This window comes from Martes martes, assembly GCF_963455335.1.
Source record: "Martes martes genome assembly, chromosome: 7".
NCBI classification, from domain to species: domain Eukaryota; kingdom Metazoa; phylum Chordata; class Mammalia; order Carnivora; family Mustelidae; genus Martes; species Martes martes.
The window spans coordinates 51,563,135-51,578,611 of record NC_137894.1 but is presented as its reverse complement, the minus strand read 5'-3'; the positions used below and the strand labels follow the sequence as shown (position 1 = coordinate 51,578,611).

Below are 15,477 nucleotides of genomic sequence, written 5' to 3'. Positions count from 1 at the left end.
TCAGTTTTCTACTTAGAATATGTTAATAATATGCTCTATTTTTATTGCTGTAAGGTTAAGAGAAAACACATGTGAAGTGCCAGATCCGTGGTTAGAACTCAGTGAATACTTACTCAGAATCTCACTTAGTTGATAAGGAACTGAAAATTACAATATATATGAATGTGATTATATTGGAATGGTTTATATTTAGATGCATAATTCCAGATGTTTGATATCCCAAATGTGACTTATGGTTAATAAAAAATCATACACCTCAGTATTTTTGGATGATGATGTCAATAATGATGATGATACTTTTGATGATTATAATGTTTCAATTAAAAGGTCGTTCTACAGGCAACCATCTCAGATCCCGTCCCTCTTCAGGAGCTTTGTACTATCACTTGACTATTGCTCAGTAAAACTTTGTTTTGCTGCTCACCACAAAAAAAAAAAAAAAAAAGGTTGTTCTGGAACTCACTTGCTTGGTTTTTATTTTTCTTACTGCTTTCATGTCTTTATTCCTGAATGTGTAGATGATTCTATTTTAAAGGGGAGTGAAAAATGTGTAATTCATGGAGAGGTTCTTACTTATAGAAACCCTGCTGAATGGTCATATGTAAATAAAGATGCAAGGTCCAAAGAACAGTACCACAGAAGTAATGTGGGCTGAAAGAGTGGACAGAGCTTTGGAAGACCCACTGGAGGAGTGATCCTGGACAGTAATCAGAATGATGTTATAAGAGATGAACAGAATGATAAAATACATTAAAGTCAGTGGTCCACTGAATGCAATGACTAATAGCTCCAAGATGTAAGTATTGATACAGGCAAGTCTGATGACTTGAGGCAGATCACACACACACACACACACACACACACACACCTATTCACAACATTGGGGCCACATAATAGTAAAGTTACTGTGAACAGATTTTGGCTCATAGTTTGCACAAAACCAGTGGTCCGGACACAAGTAAAAGTCTGATGCAAACATGGTGGCTCATGATAGTTTTGTAATGGAGGGATTTACATATGGCAGTGAATCTATCAGTTGCCATGGCTACAAGCAACATCATCTCACTTCCACTTAAAAGGTGAAGGAAGAACATCTGGACCAGCAACCTTCTTAAAAGATAGCCTGGGCACCTGGATGGCTCAGTGGTTTAAAGCTTCTGCCTTTGGCTCAGGTCATGATCCCAGGGTCCTGGGATCAAGCCCCACATCGGGCTCTCCGCTCCACAGGGAGCCTGCTTCCTCCTCTCTCTGCCTGCCTCTCCGCCTACTTGTAATCTCTGTCTGTCAAATAAATAAATAAATAAATAAATCTTTAAAAAATTGTTTAAAAATAGTCTTATAATCAGTAATTAGGTCACAGATCATTTTAGGAGTAGCAAAGGAGGACAGGGACATATCAATAAAGGAGAGTTTGGACCATAAGAAGTACATGGGAGAGTTTAAGTGAGAGTCCAATTTTACCCCAAAGATAATGAGTTTAACTAGTTCAGTCCCTATTTAGATAATTGAAAAGAAAAAATAAATCTGTAACTCATGAAACTCTGTGACTCCCAGGAAAATAAACTCAAGACACCATGGAATTGATTTTGTTTCTCCATTTGTTGGACTGTTGGCATATGTTACCTAACACAAAACAAAACTAAACTAAAATAGAATAAAGCCTGTGAATTGAAGTTGAGAGAGGAAATACATATTCAGTTAACTTTATTCTTAAAATCCACTGAAATGTGCGAAAAGAATTGAAAGTGTTGAACAATATTGAGTCCAAAAATTTTTGAAAAAAGGAATGCAAGTTGGTGCAACCACTTTGGAAAACAGTGTGGATATTCCTTAGGAAATTAAATACAGAGCTACCCTATGACCCTGCAATTGCATTACTGGGTATTTACTCCAAAGATACAGATGTAGTGAAAAGAAGGGCCATCTGTACCCCAGTGTTCATAGCAGTAATGGCCACAGTCGCCAAACTCTGGAAAGAACCAAGATGCCCTTCAACAGACGAATGGATAAAGAAGATATGGTCCATATATACTATGAAGTATTATGTCTCCATCAGAAAGGATGAATAACCAACTTTTGTATCAACATGGACGGGACTAGAAGAGATTATGCTAAGTAAAAAAAGTCAAGCAGAGAGGGTCAATTATCATATGGTTTCGCTTATTTGTGGAGCATAACGAATAACACGGAGGACATGGGGAGATGGAGAAGAGAAGTGAGGTGGGGGAAATTGGAGGGGGAGATGAACCATGAGGGACTGTGGACTCTGAGAAAGGAACTGAAGGTTTTGGAGGTGAGGGGATTGGGAGGTTGGGTGAGCCTGGTGGTGGGTATAATAGAGGGCACGTATTGCATGGGACACTGGATGTGGTGCATAAGCAATGAATTCTGGAACACTGAAAAGAAATTAAAAAAATAAATAAAAATTAAGAAAAGTTATTGCCAAATATTAAAAAGAAAAAATCTTAGCAAAGGTTATGAGGGATTTAGGCCCAAAATGGAGACATTTGAACAAAATTGAAGCCAGCAATACCTAACTCATATCTGCACTAATCTTGAGAAAAGTGGTATCTGAGTTGGTGAAAGAATTTAGAAATTTCTTGCCCCCTTTTTAGAGGATAAGGTGTAGATTTATCAGTCATCCGTGGGCAAAGAAGAGGTTTCATCTTGAAATCTATTTCTATGCTGCATTAGAGTAAGGAGCATATCATTGAAGGAGAGGCTAAATGGTTTTCTAACTAAAAAGCAGGACCAAGAAAAATGAAATTAAGTAGATGGAATATAGAATATGGACAATCTAGGAGTCAGTTCTGTAGTGGCTGCTGAAAGTCAGATGAGCATCAATAATAAACACTATGAGTTTTAGACAGTTGAGTCTATGGTTGGCCAAATTGAGATGGCTTCTCACCTTTTTCCATAAGGTGGAGAAATGGCTCAGATGTTTGGGTGTTCTCCCATAGGCTCTGACTTAACCTCCAAGCCTATATGAAGTTAGTAGATAGGAAGGTATAGGAACCCTAACCTGAGTATGGCACAAATAAATGCTTGCTGCTAGCTTCCTACTGCCTTGGTTAAGTTACCTTCCTTGTCAAGTGGCTAAACATCCTAATGGATTTGGTATAACTTCCATATTATTTGCAAGAGAGTATGGTTATAGAGTTCTGATAAACAAAGGAGCATCTGTAGGGAATAGATCCATGTGCTTCTAGATGACTAAGGTAGACCCATGTGGTCTAAACGTGAATGATGCTAGCCAGAATTTTTTTTTTTTGAGAAAGCGAATGAAAGTTTATTGATTAACAAGGAAAATTTTAAATGATATATTATGAAATAAAAAAGGCAAGTTATAGTGCAGTTTATACAAGTTGATTCTTTTTTTGGTGAGCGAAAGAAATGTCTCTGTGCATAGGAAAATGGTCTGGAAGTGTGCATACCAAAATGATGACATAGATTATATTTGGGAGGTAGAATTATGGGTAATTGTAACTTTCTTATTTATGCTTGTATGCCTCTTCCATTTTTGATAACAAGGATCTATTAGTTTGGTAATTAAAAAATAAAATAAATCACTTGATGGGGCTCCTGCTATTCAAATTATGAACCTAAGAAATTGCAAATAAATGGACTGAACATTCTTTTTGATGAAGAAGAAGGTACTCAATGTAAACACGAAGAACTGTACACACAGATTTATGGGGAAGAATTAGAATCGATCATACCCAGATAAGGATTGATGAGAAATCCAGGGAGTAGAGATGGTCCCTTCGCCCCAGGGGTCCTCAGTCTTCATTTAGCCAGGAGAGCTTGTTAGAATACAGAGTGCTGAGCCTTGGCCCCAGAATTTCTGACTCTGTGGGTCTGGGGTGGGGTGGAGAGCTTGTATTTCTAGTAAGTTCCCTACTGCTTGTTTGAGAACCAGCCACACTTGGGAGCCCCAGCCCCAGCTGGAAGTTAATACAGAATAATATGTTCACATGGCGTGGCTACTATACAGCTATTATTTGAAAGTTGGAAAGAGCCTGGCTCATAAAACCATTTAGGCCCAGAGCTTTTGAGGACTATTACTCAGACTTGATTTGTCATGCTATAGTCTCCTCAAACCAGCCAAAAATTTTGAAGCAAAGTATCAAGAAGGTAGAACAGGGGCCCTTGCATCTCTCTCTCTAACTTGGGTTTGACTTAACCACCCCCACCCTGGAGAAGATGGCTGTCCCAGCAGAGTCCAGCTTGTGCCAGCAAGTGCAATGCTTTAGTACAACTGTGGTCAGGACATTTTCCAAGCATATGTAGCCACATGTTCAGGTATATGATATTGAAGGTCACTGTGCCACTGCTCTTTTATTCTGCTGCATCTAAACTAAATAAACTGGAACAAGTAGAGAAATAATTGTTGAGAGTAGCACAAATCTTGAAGGAACCCAAAATGGCTGCTTCCATTATGAATCCCTATATAAAGCGTTCCATGAAAGTGAAAAGCCTAAATGACATGAGCACAAAAGAGAGGTTCTCTTCTCTCACATCCAACCTGATCAATGTGCTTGCTGAGAATGGTCACTAGGACAAAACCCCTGGAGTCATTTCAGCCTTTTCCAACATGATGAGCATCCACTGGGGAGAAGTACCATGCACAGTGACCACCACATCTCCTTTAGATGAAGCCACTCTTACTTAATTAAAAACGGTCCTGAAGAGCTTCCTAAGTAAAGGCCAAGTCTTGAAATTGGAAGTTAAGACTGATCTGTCAATCATGGGTGGAATGATTGTCCCTACTGGAGAGAGATACACTGAAATGACTGTGAAAACCAAGATCCAGAAGCTGAGCAGGGCCATGCGGGAGGTTTTCTGAAAGTGTTGATTTTCTGTCAGTGAAAATTCCTAAACTTAGACAACAATAAAATGCTTCCTGAACAGAAAAAAAGAAAAAGAAGATAGGACAGATATCTACAAAGAGATAGTAATAACAGAACGAAATTTCTGAGACTTAAGAAAAATGTGGGATCTGAAAAAATGAAAAAAATATGAAAAAAAATGAAGGAGTTTATATCTGACCGAAGATCTCATTCATGGAAATAGACATAATGTAGTTTTAAAATATTTTGAAATGTTTTAAGAATTTAGAGAAGTATAAGAACAGCATAATTAATATGGCATACTATTATTCATAATTAAGAAATATATGTATTTATATCTTTTTGCATCACAATTTAAAATAAAAACTACTGGCATAGGTAAAATTTATTTATCCCCTTACTATTTTGGGTGTGGCTTATAAAAATGAATAAATTCTATTATAACAAGATTGTGTGAATAAAATCTTTATTTTTACTAAAGAGTTGCTACTATAAAAATGGTGCAAACATCAGTTTGTTTCTGTATTTGTAGATCTCATTCTGCTTTTTGTTTTTTATTCATTTGTTTGGTTTTTTTAGATTCCACATATCAAAGAATACATTGATGGTTGCCAGAGAGGTGGGGTGGGAGGGTGAGCAAAGTGGGTGAAGGGGAGTGGGAGACATAGGATTCCAGTTATGGAATGAATAAGTCATGGGAGAATAAAAGGTACAGTACAAGGCCTATAGTCAATGATATTGTAATAGGGTTGCATGGTGACAGATGGTAGCTACACTTGAGGTGATCATAGCATAATGTATAGATGTGCAATGACTAGGTTGTACGCCTGAAACTAAGGTAATATTAGTGTGAAATATACTCAACTTTTAAAAAATGGTACAATTAATGTAATGTACATGTTTATTTACATGTGAAAGACTTTTTCAAGATTATATTCCTATAAGTAGAATTACTAGGTCATTTTCAACTAATCTAATAATATCAAAATCACATAAAAGGGTCGTACAAGTTTATCCAGCCACTTCCTCACAAATCTTTTTTTGTTAGCTCTTTTTCTAACCACTATTTCTTATTGAAGGAAGCAAAAATGGTTCAATATTAGGAAATACCTAATTAGTGATATTAAAGATATAAGTAAACAACAAAAAATGTTTAAATGTTGAAAAATAAACAACCTCTTATTTATTTTTTTCATTTCTATTTTTTTTTTAATTAGGCTCCACATCCAGCATGGAGTGGAGCTCAATGCAGGGCTTGAACCCCACCCTGAAATCAGGACCTGACGTGGATTAAGAGCCAGGTGGTGGGTATTAAGGAGGGTACACATTTCATGGAGCACTGGGTGTGGTGCAAAAACAATGAATACTGTTATGCTGAAAAGAAATTAAAAAAAAAAAGTCAGATACTTAACTGAAATAGCCACCCAGGCACCCCAGAATGTAATGTCTTTATTTAATATAAAAATATTTTTTAAGTAAGCTCCATGCCCTCTGTGGAGCCAGCCAAATGAGGGGCTTGAACTCTCAACCCTGAGATCCAGACCCGAGCTGAGATCAAGAGTCAGACACTCAACCAATTGAGCCACCCAGGCAACCCTTGGCAATAAAATAAACATCTAATAAGTAGAGAGATATATTACATTCATAGATCACAATTTTGTAATTATCTTTAAATTCTGGTAATATTCAGCATATTCCCTATGTGAATCCAAGGTGAATTTCTGAGATTGACAAGTTTATTCTAAAATGTATATGGAAATGCAAAAGGCCAAGATGAGCCAAAGCAATTTTGACAAACAAAGCTAGAGAATTTATACTATAATATAGCAAGACCTCCTATAAAACCATAGAACAAAAGAGTTTGATGTTGGCCCAGGAACCTAAAAATAAACCAGTTTAACTGAAAATATCAGAAAAGTTCTACTTGCTGATGACAGCCACAAATAACAGTAAAACACATTTGTGGAGAGACAAGCAGAACTGTTCACTGTTTGAGCCAGGATGGTTGCACCGAAATATTTAATGGGTGCTGGTGGTCCTTCTTTAGAAAAGAGGCTCTTCCTGATACCAGAATTCTACAATATCAGTAAATGCTAGCAGCTGGCTTTATCATATTCTCCTAAAAAGATAACTTTAAAACTCATATTGCTTAACTTCTAAGGTTTGACATTTTAATATTTTCTTCTGAGTTTGTTGTCAGTTTTGCCTGATTCAAAGGTAGACTGGGGAACCTGTGAGATCACCTTCCCAGGACATAGTAAAAGCCTGCATGTAGCAGTGACTCAGCTGCTGTGTGCTTTTCCATGAAATGATGAAAGAAGAGAAGAACCTTGCCAATGTTTTACTTATGAGCTTTCCTATTAAATTCTGCCTTTTTGACTTGTGACTCTACCATGTGACATAGTGGTGTTTACCTTCATGAACTACTTACTCTACAATATTTAGAGTTATAGCATTTAAAAGAATGAGGAGCCAACAGAGGGAGAAAAAGAAAAATATAATAGAAAGTATTTTCCAGACTTATGTATGAATTCATATATAACTGTGACATATGTAACAGAAATAGAATTTGGGGTCAGTAAGGAAAATATTCAGTAAATGATAATGGGGCAACTAATTCACAATCAGGGATGAAGAGATCAGATTTCCAGGCTCAGTTTTCATTTGAAAATAAACTAAAGAGGTGTAAAAGATTTAGCTCTGTAAAAATAAAACAACAAAATGAGTAAAAAAGCAAACCCAGGTAAATGTTTCAACATCATGCTGCTGATAAAACATTTTTGATATGTAAAAATTAGAATCCATGGAGAAAGACTCAGAGTTGAGTTTCTGAAAGTGAGAAAATAAAGAGTGAACATAAAGTAAGAGATAAGATAAGAATATATTTTCAACAAATGAATCAAAACGCTCTTATCTCTGATTAGTAGGAAAAGGTTAACGAAACCATGGAAAAGTGGGGAAATCATTTGGATTGGCAATTCACAGAGAAAACTACAAATATCTTTAAGCACAAAAGTAATCAGCCCTTGTGTGCTAAATGAGAAAAATATGCAACCAAGAATACTTTATCTAGATAAGATGTCATTGAAAATAGAAGAAGTGATAAAAAGCTTCCAGGACAAAGAGATATTAAAAGAATTTGCGATCAACAAAGTAGCCCTATAAGAAATATTGAGAGAGGTCCTCTAAGCCAAGAGAGAGCCCAAAAGTAATAGACCAGAAAGAAACAGAGACAATATACAGTAGCAGTCCATTTACAGGCAATACAATGGCATTAAATTCATGTCTCTCAAAGGATATCCTGCATATAAATGGCCAAATGCCCCAATCAAAAGACACAGGGTATCAGATTGGATAAAAAAGCAAGACCCATCAACATGCTATCTGCAGAAGACTCATTTTAGACCCAAAGACACCTTGAGATTTAAAGTGAGGTGGTGGAAACCATTTATCACACTAATGGACATCAAAAGAAAGCTGGAGTGAACAAATTCTATTTCAAAGCAAAGAATGTAATAAGATGAGAAGGGACCCTATATCATACTTAAAAGGTATATCGAACAAGAAGATCTAACAATTGTGTATATTTATGCCCTTAACATGGGAACAGCCAGTTATGTAAGCCAGCTAATAACAAAATCAAAGAAGCATATTGTCAATAATACAATAGTAGGGGACTTTAACACCCCCTCACTGCAAAGCACAGATCATTTAAGCAGGAGATTAAGAAGGAAATAAGGACTTTGAATGACACACTGGACCAGATGGATTTCACACATACATTCAGAATATTCTATCCCAAAACAACAGAATACACATTCTTCTCAAGTACACATGAAACATTCTCCAGTATAGATCACATCATGGGTCACAAATCTGGTGTCAGCTGGTACCAAAAGATTGGGATCATTCCCTGCATATTTTTGAACCACAGTGCTTTGAAACTGGAACTCAAACACAAGAACAATGTTGGAAGGAACTAAACTATGTGGAGGGTAAAGAGGGTAATGAGTCAACCAGGAAATTAAAGAAGAATTAAAGAAGAATTTAAAAAATTCATGGAAACAAATGAAAATGAAAACACAACTGTTCCAAAATCTTTGGGATGCATCAAAGGTGGTCCTAAAAAGGAAGTATATAGCAATGCAAGCCTTTCTCAAGAAACAAGAAAGTTCTCAAATACACAACCTAATCCTATATGCAAAGGAGCTAGAGAAAGAATAACAAATGAAGCCTAATCCCAATAGGAGAAGAGAAATAATAAACATTAGAGCAGAAATCGGTGAATAGAAACCAAAAGAACAGTAGAACAGATCAAGGAAACTAGAAGCTGGTTCTTTGAAATAATTTATAAGATTGGTAAACCACTGGCCAGACTTACCAAAAAAAAAAAAAAAGAGAGAGAGAGAGAGAGAAAGGACCCGAATAAATAAAATCATGAATGAAAGAGGAGAGATCACAACCAACACTGAAGAAATACAAACAATTATAAGAACATATTATGAGCAACTATATGCCAAAAAATTAGACAATCTGGAAGAAATGGATGCATTCCTAGAGATGTATAGACTACCAAAACTGAACCAGGAAGGAATACAAAACCTGAACAAACCCATAACCACAAAGGAAATTGAAGCACTAATCAAAAATCTCCCAAGAAACGAGAGCTCAGGGTCAGATGACTTCCCAGGGGAATTCTACCAAACATTTAATGAAGAACTAATACCTATTTTTCTGAAGCTGTTTTAAAAAATAGAAATGGGAAGAAAACTTCCAAACTCTCTTTACGAGGCCAGCATTAGCTTGAACCCAAAACCAGGCAAAGACCCCACCAAAAAGGATAATTACAGACCAATATCCCTGATGAACATGGATGCCAAAATCCCCAAGAAAATGCTAGCCAATAGTATCCAACAGTACCTTAAAAGGATTATTCACTACAACCAAGAGGGATTTATTTTTGGGCTACAAGTTTGGTTCAACATCCACAAATCAATCAATTTGATACACTACATTAACAAAAGAACAGACAATCATATGTTCCTCTCAATAGATGCAGAAAAATCATTTGACAAAGCACAGCATCCTCTCTTGATTAAAACTCTTCACAGTGTAGGTAAAAAGGGTACATATGTGACTATCATAAAAGCCATCTATGAAAAACCCACAGCAAATATCATTCTAAATGGGGAAGAACTGAGAGCTTTTCCCATAAGGTTAGGAACATGGCAGGGATGTCCACTATCAGTACTGCTGTTCAACATAGTACTAGAAGTCCTAGGCTCAGCAGTTAGATAACAAAAAGAAATAAAAGGCATTTGAATCAGCAAAAAATAAGTCACACTGTCAGTATTTGCAGATGGCATGATACTTTGTGTGGAAAACCCAAAAGTCTCCACCCCAAAATTGCTAGAACTCAGATAAGAATTAGTAAAGTGGCAGGATATGAAATCAGTCCACATAAAGCAGTTGCATTTCTATACAGCAACAATGAGAAAAAAGAAAAATTAAGGAATCAATTGCATTTACAATTTCACCCCAAACCATAAGATACCTAGGAATAAACCTAATCAAAGAGGCAAAGGATCTATTTTCAGAAAATTATAGAATACTGAAGAAAGAAATTGAGGAAGACAAGAAGAAATGGAAAAATGTTCCATGCTGATGGATTAGAAGAACAAATATTGTTAAATGTCTATGCTACCTCAGGCAATCTACACATTCAGTGCAACCCATATCAAAATACCATCAACGTTTTTCACAGTATTGGAACAAAGAACCCTAAAATTTGTATGGAACCAAAGAAGACCCTGAATAGCCAAAGGAATGTTGAAAAAGAAAACCAGCTGGTGGCATCACAATTTCTGACTTCAAGGTCTATTACAAAGCTGTAATCATCAAAACAATATGGTACAGGTACAAAAATAGACACATAGATCAATGGAACAGAGTAGAGAACCCAGAATAGACCCTCAACTCTATAGTCACCTAATCTTCAACAAAGCAGGAAAGAATATCTGATGGAAAAAAGACAGTCTCTTTAACAAACTCTGTTGGAAAAATTGGACAGCCATATGCAGAAGAATGAGACTGGACTATTTCCTACAGCATACACAAAAATAGACTCAAAATGGATGAAAGACCTTAATGTGACAGGAATCCACCAAAATCCTTGAGGAGAACACAGGCAACAACTTCTTCAACCTTGGCCACAACAATTTCTTGCTTAAATGTCTCCAAAGACAAGGAAAACAAAAGCAAAATGAACTATTGGGACTTCATCAAGATAAAAAGCTTTGCACAGCAAACAAAACAGCCAACAAAAGTAAAAGGCAACGTACAGAATGGGAGAAGATATTTGCAAACAACATATCAAATAATAGACTAGTATCCAAAATCTTTAAAGAACTTATCAAACTCAATACCCAGATAACAAATAATCCAGTCAAGAAATGGGCAGAAGACATGAACAGACATTTCTCCAAAGAAGACATCCACATGGCCAACACATACATTAAAAAGTGCTCAACATCACTTCAAATCAGGGAAATACAAATCGACACCACAATGAGATACCAACTTACACCAGTCAGAGTGGCTAAAATTAACAAGTTAAGAAATGACAGGTGTTGGCAAGGATGTGGAGAAAAGGGAACCCTCCTACACTGTTGGTGGCAAGCTGGTGCAGCCACTCTGGAAAACAGTATGGAGGTTTCCTCAAAAAGTTAAAAATAGAGCTACCCTGCAACCCAGCAATTGTACTACGGTGTATATACCCCAAGGATACAAATGTAGTGATCTGAAGGGGCACCTGCACCCTAATGTTTATAACAGCAATGTCCATAGTAGCCAAACTAAGGAAAGAGCCCAATGTCCATTTGACAGGTGAATGGATAAAGATGTGATATACATATACAATGGAATATTACTCAGACATCAAAACAAATGAAATCTTGCCATTTGCAAAAACATGGGTGGAACTAGAGAGTATTATGCTAAACGAAATAAGTCAATCAGGGAAAGACAATTATTGTATGATCTCACTGATATGTGGAATTTAAAAAAAACAAGGTATAGGATCATAGGGGAAGAGAGAAAAAAAATGAAACAGGACAAAACCAGAGATAGAGACAAACTATAAGAGACTCCTAATCTTGGGAAACAAACTGAGGGTTGTTGGAGGGATGGGGATGATGGGATGGGGTAATTGGGTGATGGGCATTGGGGAGGGTGTGTGTTCTAATGAGCACTGGTTATTATATAAAACTGATGGCTCAGAGACCTGTACCCCTGAAACAAATAATATTGGTTAATTAATTGAATTTAAATTAAAAAATATTCAACCCTCTTGATAACTAAGGAAATATAAGTAAGAATAACAAAATATATAATTTTATTCATCACATTAAAACAGTAAATTTAATTTGGGTAAAAATGGAAGTTTAAGAATTGTTAGATACTACTTTTTGTATTTTGGTACAATAGATACATATTTTTTATTTCTTTTCAGTGTAACAGTATTCATTGTTTTTGCACCACACCCAGTGCTCCATGCAATACATGCCCTCCTTAATACCCACCACCTGGCTCCCCCAACCTCCCACCCCCCCCTTCAAAACCCTCAGATTGTTTTTCAGAGTCCATAGTCTCTCATGGTTCACCTCCCCTTCCAATTTCCCTCAACTCCCTTCTCCTCTCCATCTCCCCATGTCCTCCATGTTATTTGTTATGCTCCGCAAATAAGTGAAACCATATGATAATTGACTCTCTCTGCTTGACTTATTTCACTCAGCATAATCTCTTCCAGTCCCGTCCATGTTGCTACAAAAGTTGGGTATGCATCCTTTCTGATGGAGGCATAATACTCCATAGTGTATATGGACCACATCTTCCTTATCCATTCATCCGCTGAGGGGCATCTTGGTTCTTTCCACAGTTTGGCGACCGTTGCCATGGCTGCTATAAACATTGCGGTACAGATGGTCCTTCTTTTCACTACATCTGTAGCTTTGGGGTAAATACCCAGTACTGCAATTGCAGGGTCATAGGGAAGCTCTATTTTTAATTTCTTGAGGGATCTCCACACTGTTCTCCAATGTGGCTGCACCAACTTGCATTCCCACCAACAGTGTAAGAGGGTTCCCCTTTCTCCACATCCTCTCCAACACACGTTGTTTCCTGTCTTGCTAATTTTGGCCATTCTAACTGGTGTAAGGTGGTATCTCAATGTGGTTTTGATTTGAATCTCCCTGATGGCTAGTGATGATGAACATTTTTTCATGTGTCTGATAGCCATTTGGTACAATATTTTTTGAAGGAAATTTGGCATTGTTTTTTTTTTCAGGTGTTTACTTAAATTCCAGTTAGTTAATATACAGTGTAATATTAGTTTTAGGTATATAATTTAGTGATTCATCACTTATATACCACATCCAGTGCCCATCACAAGTGCTGTCCTTAATATCCATGCCCCATCTAACCCATCACCCCCTTCAACTCCCCTCCAGTAACCCTCAGTATTTTCTCTATAGTTGTCTGTTTCCTGTTGGCCTCTTCCTCCCCCATGCACTGTGTTCATCTGTTTCATTCATTAAATTCCACATACAAGCAAAATCATATGGTATTTGTATTTTTCTGAGTGACTTATTTTACTTTGCATAATACTCTCTGGTTCCCTCAATGTCATTGCAAATGGCAATATTTCATTCTTTTGGGGGGCTGAGTAATATTCCATTGCATACATACACCATTTCCTCTTTATCTGTTCATCAGTCAGTGGACATTTGGGCTATCCATGACTGGCTATTGTTGATAATACTGGTATAAACATTGGGGTCATGTATGCCTTTGAATTCAAATTTTTGTATCCTTTGGGTAAATACCTTGTAATGCAATCACTGGATCCTATGGTAGGTCTATTTTTAACTTTTTGAGGATCCTCCATACCGTTTTCCAGAGTGGCTGCACCAGCTTGCATTCCTACCAGCAGTGTAGGAGGGTTCCCTTTTCTCCACTTCATTCATCTTTAGGGAAGTACATATCAAAATTACAGTGAGATATCACCTCACACCTGCCAGAATGGCTAAAATTAACAACATGAGAAACAAAAAATTGTGGCATGGCATTATATTTTGATTTCACTTTGCAACATTTAAAAAAAGAACCCTCAATTCTGTGATTTATAGTAAAAGTTTTCACAGGGAAATGGTCAAATGCTTATTGTACTATTGGCTTGAATAAGTAATATTTGGAAAGCTCCTCCAAAGCCTGTCATTAATAGAATGGCTTAAAATGGAAATCTATATGTGCTCATATGGAAAAATGTGTAAGATATGTTATTAAATTTCAAAATGTCATTATATTTTAAATAGATTATTATCACATTTTATGAAAAATATGCACCTATATACAAATTTCAGAGAAATCTCAGAGAAACATATATTCATTGAAGTATCAAGAGTGCTTACCTCTGGTCTGTTAGTTTCTAGGGTTAATGTAGTTTCTAATTTTTATAAGTCAGGTTCTGTAAAATTTAATAAGTTTGAATTAGATTCTAGATAAATAATCAATGCTCCCCAAAATATAGTTGGTATTTAGCTAGGGACTTCAAATCAGAAAATCATTTATGTTACATATAGCTGTAAAGGAACTTACGAAAGAATCTGTAAATAACTTGAAACTTGTGATAGTAACAGGCTATTCTGGTTTATCACCTACTTATAAAACATTTAGAGTTGCAGCAGCATTCAGGTTGATATTATGGATTTGGCAATCTATTACAGGTAGCCAGAATTGGAAATTCTATGTCTGTGACAAAGCAACTTCACCAAGAAAGGTAGGACAATGTCTTCTGCTGTCTTTTCCCACCAGCCTCTCCAAAGGGTCCTCTGAAAATTCCCAGGAAAATTCTTGAAAAGAAGAGCAATGAGGGAGACAAATCTATTGATATTAAACCGGGGAAGGAGATAAACCATAAGAGACTCTTAATCTCAAGAAAAAAACTGAGGGTTGCTGGGGGGTGGTGGGGGAAGGATAGGGTGGCTGGGTTATGGACACTGAGGAGGGTATGTGCTACTGTGAGTGCTCTGAATTGTGTAAGACTGATGATTCACAAACCTGTATCCCTAAAGTAAATAATATATTATATGTTAATATAAATAAACAAATAAATAAAATGGCCCGATACACACACACACACACACACACACACACACACACAAAATGTGTTAGAAAGGAGAGCAATAAAATGATTCTTTACCTTCCTAAGAACATAGAATAATAAGTAGATGTAAGAAACTGGATTCTTTAGTATAAGAGTTTTATATAAAAAATATTCTATTTAGGATAAAGTTGCAGTTATTTAGGAATAAATAGTCTGGTGAGTTACACAGTCTTAAAAATGAATTTAATACTTTATATTCATAACAGTTCAAGCAATAAAAGATAGAAATATATAAGCAAATATATGCTTTGTTGTAGTTTATAATATTGGCTTAGGATCACAACAAAGGCAGAAATCACAGAAGTTAAATTTAATAGATTTTTTTTAAAGATTTTATTTATTTGACAGAGAGAAATCACAAGCAGGCAGAGAGCAGCAGGCAGAGAGAGAAGGGGAAGCAGACTC

At 36.4% G+C, this 15,477-nt stretch overlaps 2 pseudogenes across 2 annotated transcripts; one reads left to right on the top strand and one right to left on the bottom strand.

Annotated features, from left to right (window-relative positions):
- Nucleotides 1–397: 397 nt before the first annotated feature.
- Nucleotides 398–1,094, bottom strand: LOC308346636 (olfactory receptor 4K13-like; annotated as a pseudogene). Its single transcript has one exon. The product of its transcript is annotated as an olfactory receptor 4K13-like (transcript).
- A 3,109-nt stretch (nucleotides 1,095–4,203) lies between these two features.
- LOC308346835 (ATP synthase subunit O, mitochondrial-like) lies at nucleotides 4,204–4,846 on the top strand (annotated as a pseudogene). The gene has a single exon. The product of its transcript is annotated as an ATP synthase subunit O, mitochondrial-like (transcript).
- Nucleotides 4,847–15,477: the final 10,631 nt, after the last annotated feature.